A 4,439-nucleotide genomic window follows, 5' to 3' on the forward strand; every position below is an offset into this window, starting at 1 on the left:
TATATATATATATATATATATATATGTATCGTATTAATAACAATTACAAGGACAATCTAAAATAACAAAATACATATATATTATTGCATAATTTGTTTTATTTTTGCAACATAACTATAATAATTTGATTTTAATTATAAAAATATTTGTCGGATTATTATACTACTTCGAAAACTTACAACTGTCCTCATAAAAAAAATTCTTCTTTATTACAATATTACATAGGTATTTTAGGCATTGTGTTAATTAATTTTTTCAGTGCACTTAATAATTCTTTTTTTTTTCAGACTTTGGAAACATTATCAGAGCAAACAGAGATCCATTTCTTCGTTATGTTTATAATTTAGAGATTTTTAATAAAAAAAATTTGATAAGAAACATATTAAATCAGGACAGATATATTTTTGTTATTTAAAAAATCATAGTCGCTAAGATAAAAAAATATTACACAAAAATATGTATTTTATTTTTATAAATATCGGTGAACTTATAAACGATAATATATTTTATCAGTTTAATGATAAAAATAGAGAAATGTTATGGTTCTGCTCGGCGAATTTTTCAGTACAGCCTTAATTGCACCACTTCATTCTGTAGAAATAAGAGTTGACGCCCGCGTTTATTTGTTTGTTCTTTGTACCGTCCAGAGAGGATTCGCTTACGGATTTTCGTTTAATACGCATTTGGCCTCGCGGGAGCGGAAGACCAGAAGTAGATCGCGAAAAGTTATCTTCCCACTTGCGTCTCTCGACCGACGAGAGCCTGCAGGCATCGCCGTTTCAATTGGGCGGCTCTTCAATAGAAAGCCGGGCTTTTCTGCTGTTTATCTGTCGGTGCCGTGCACACAGCCGTATTTGGCGGAAGGTACGAAGGAGAAGGGGGCTAAGCTGTATCGAGCGCGAGAAACAGCTTATTTGGCATCGTCGGCGCCCGGGAATTCACTTCGTTCTCAAATAAAATGCCACTCACCACGTCGCCAGGACACCAGGCGAATTGCACGATGAACGAACAAGTCTCTGCTTCCCTCTTTCTCTTCTCCCCCACCTTCAATAAAGTTCAGCGAATTGCACGCACGTGAAGTGCACGGTGAAAAGTGTGCGCAACCCTCGTTGGATACCTGTTGACGCCGGTGAGACGATCGCGTGGAGATAAGGACGAAAACGAATTACTGCCTCCTCGAGCGAACAATGTCGAAATACTCCGAGGTAGTGCGTTTATAAGAGATACAAGCTCCGGGCTTTATTACTTTCTCGTAGAGAAGCCAACGTTGCTTGATGCTTGGATCACCGAGATATGCGATATGTGTCGGTGGAACTTCTATCCGTTATGGATATCAAAAGAATGATATTGAATGCTTTGTTTCTCATCGCGCTGTTTCGCGAAGTGGGATGGAAGCGTGAGAAATATTAATAAATTCTGCTGTACTAATGAATTATATCATATCATTTGCGTTTAATAAAGAATATCAAGATTATAATCATCATGTTTCTTTTTTTTTTTTTTTTTGAGAAAGTAGGTACCGGTAGAATATAATGAGATATCATGGATATCAGTAAAATATAATGAGATATCGTACGTTTTTCGCAAAGTCGTTATATTAAAACATATCATTTAGTAGTTAATTATAGTAGCCGTCAAAAAGAAAAAAAATTAAAAGAAATTCATTTCATGCGAGGTTTAACCTCGTTTTAGTTCGTTTCGTGTGAATGATTAAATATAGGTATGTTGCATTTAACTTGTGTTATAATCCAATCCGTCAACTTTATTCAACGAGATGTGTATATATATATCTGAAATTTTTTGCGGTATTTTGCTTTTTTGCGCGTACTTCTGTCAAAAGCATCTGCCGGTTAAAATATTTTAACGCTTCTCTCTTGGCTTTTTTATCAAGGCACGATCCACTTTTCTATGTTACTATTTCATTTAAAAATATTTTCAAAATTCGTGCTGATTATTTACAGATTGTTTATTTTGAATACTATATAATCAACTCAAGTATTCGCTCCAGTTTTAAATAAATAATTGATAAATCTCTGATGCAATCTCTGATTTGCGCACTGAAAAAAGAATCTGAAAATAGCTAATACAACCAAAAATAATTTTATTTTCCTACAAATATTTAGAAAATATTACTAAATGTGTTCTTTATATTATTATATTTGTAATATTAAATATTTATGAAAGTAAAATAACTGAATTTAATTGGCATTATTTCATTTGATAGTTATTATCAAACTCTTTTTATAGAAAAGATAACGTGATGCACAGTTAACTTTTTTCTGTCAAACATTAAAATATTGCGAATGGATGCAAGATTCTCACTACGATGAAAATGCGAGAAATCCGACGAAGATGAGATCGACGAAATGCAATTGTATATATGCATCGGAGTTAAGGCCACCTAAAGAATGTGATCCGAACTGTAATAAGTTTATCTCTTCCGTTTTCTCTGCTCGACGACAACGTGCGTTTCAGAAATACGAGAAGGAGATCTAACACCGCTTGTCCGTCCATCCGCGAGCGCCTAATGGATTCAGGTGAAATTATCCTCGCGGAATACCAAATGAGCGGTAAGGACTATCGTATAATTCAGACTCATGGGTATTAGGTGTACCCATTTAACGTCACGTCCCTTCCGTTTAAACGCGACGCCGTAGCTTTCGGCTCTCTGGAGAATTGTACCACACGAGAAAGAGGAGAGGAGAGGAGAGATAGAGAGAGAGAGAGAGAGAGAGAGAGAGAGAGAGAGAGAGAGGGAGGGAGAGAGAGAGGGAGAGGAGAGAGGAGAAAGGGAGGGAAAGGGAGACATTTGAGCAGACGGCGGGTGTCCGAAGGGATGAAGACGTGGGCAATCGGCCAAACTAGGGCTCCAGAGTGTGCTTTATGCTCTTAGCTCTGACTTCTACCTAATCGACCTTTACTCACTAAACTAACGTGTAACAACCGCGAAACGACCTGTTTCAGCGCTGAGATTTGGCATTAGTCGACGAGAAATCACGGCAATATCCGCCGAACTTTTAATAGCGACAATTGACATAATTGTGAGACTATATTGTTCATTATCAAATATAACGAATTTTCTAAAAACAAGCGCTGCATTTTTCAATCATGTGTCACATTTATCGAAACCTTCACATTTATCGAAATGCTTATGTCATTTAATCTTGTTAAGGAAATATCAATAATTTAATTAAATAGAAAAAAATGCATACATGACTAATGAATCTTTCAATGAAATATCAAAGTCAAGATTGTCGAATTTGCATTAAAGACATATTGAATGACAAGAGCGGTGATGTTGCGCGATAAATTTTGCTGCTTTGATCAAAAGAGTACTGAGAGATATATTGCTTGCGTGGAAAATACAAAGAAAAAGACGAAGAAAGAAAGAGCGAGATGAATATCGTAGGATAATAAGGTGAGAGGATGAAAAATAGTTGTGAATGATGAAAGAAAGAAAAAATGTGGAAAACTGTAGGACAAGAAATAGCAGGCATCGTGGATGAAACGGCAGAAACTTTAAATTGGCGAAACTCCGGAAAAACGTTCGTACGAACAAAGGCGAGCGGAACAATGCCGAAAATCCGGTAATCGAAAAGATTCGCGTTTTCAGTGGGAATGGCTTCGTCGGCCAACCAAACGATCCCCAATTACAGTTCCTCTTTTATCACCTTACATTTCCGCCCGCGTTCTGTAACTATAGTACTTTTTTCCCGTATTTGTTAGAATTTGTCTCGAGTTTCCATTTCGATCCTAATTAAACAGCATCATTATCCAATCTTGTAATCCATTAAAAAAAACAATTCATTGATTTGAAAAAGGTGATTCCTCGCTATATAGAGATGATGATACTAAAGAAGAGGAAGGAAAGGCAGCAGATAAAAAATTCGATACAAAGTGAGATTTCCGATAATTTACTAATCAGAATTTCATGTTCCGATAATGCAATTGTTTGCATTTTCGATTAAAAGTTAAATGACACTAGACAGACTTTTGTTTCGTGTAAGTTCTCACAATTTATGCAATCCTATTTCAAGAATACAACAAGACCTGTTTATGTCATAGAAAAGTTTGTCTTTATTTTACGATAATTCGTTATAGGTTACTTCGATCACGAGTAATAGCAAATCTCTAAGTTGCTCGTTTAAGCTTGACGCTAGATTAGAACTTGGAGAACGTCACGACCAGCGCGCTCGATTAGTTAATTTATGTTCCAACGTATCACGATGTTACGTGATGCGACGGTTCGGTGATGGGGACGTTAAATGTAATTAACGACTGCTCCGTAAACGGGAATAACGCTTAGGTCATCGTTCAAGCTACTAACTCAAAGTCCGAGTTTCTATTCGCAAATGGATAGTTAACGAAGTGCGTAACATCGCCATAACATTGTCAATTACTCATGTCGATACTACTCCACGAATTACAGATTTAAACAT

Source organism: Atta colombica, unplaced genomic scaffold, assembly GCF_001594045.1.
Source record: "Atta colombica isolate Treedump-2 unplaced genomic scaffold, Acol1.0 scaffold66, whole genome shotgun sequence".
Lineage (NCBI taxonomy): Eukaryota > Metazoa > Arthropoda > Insecta > Hymenoptera > Formicidae > Atta > Atta colombica.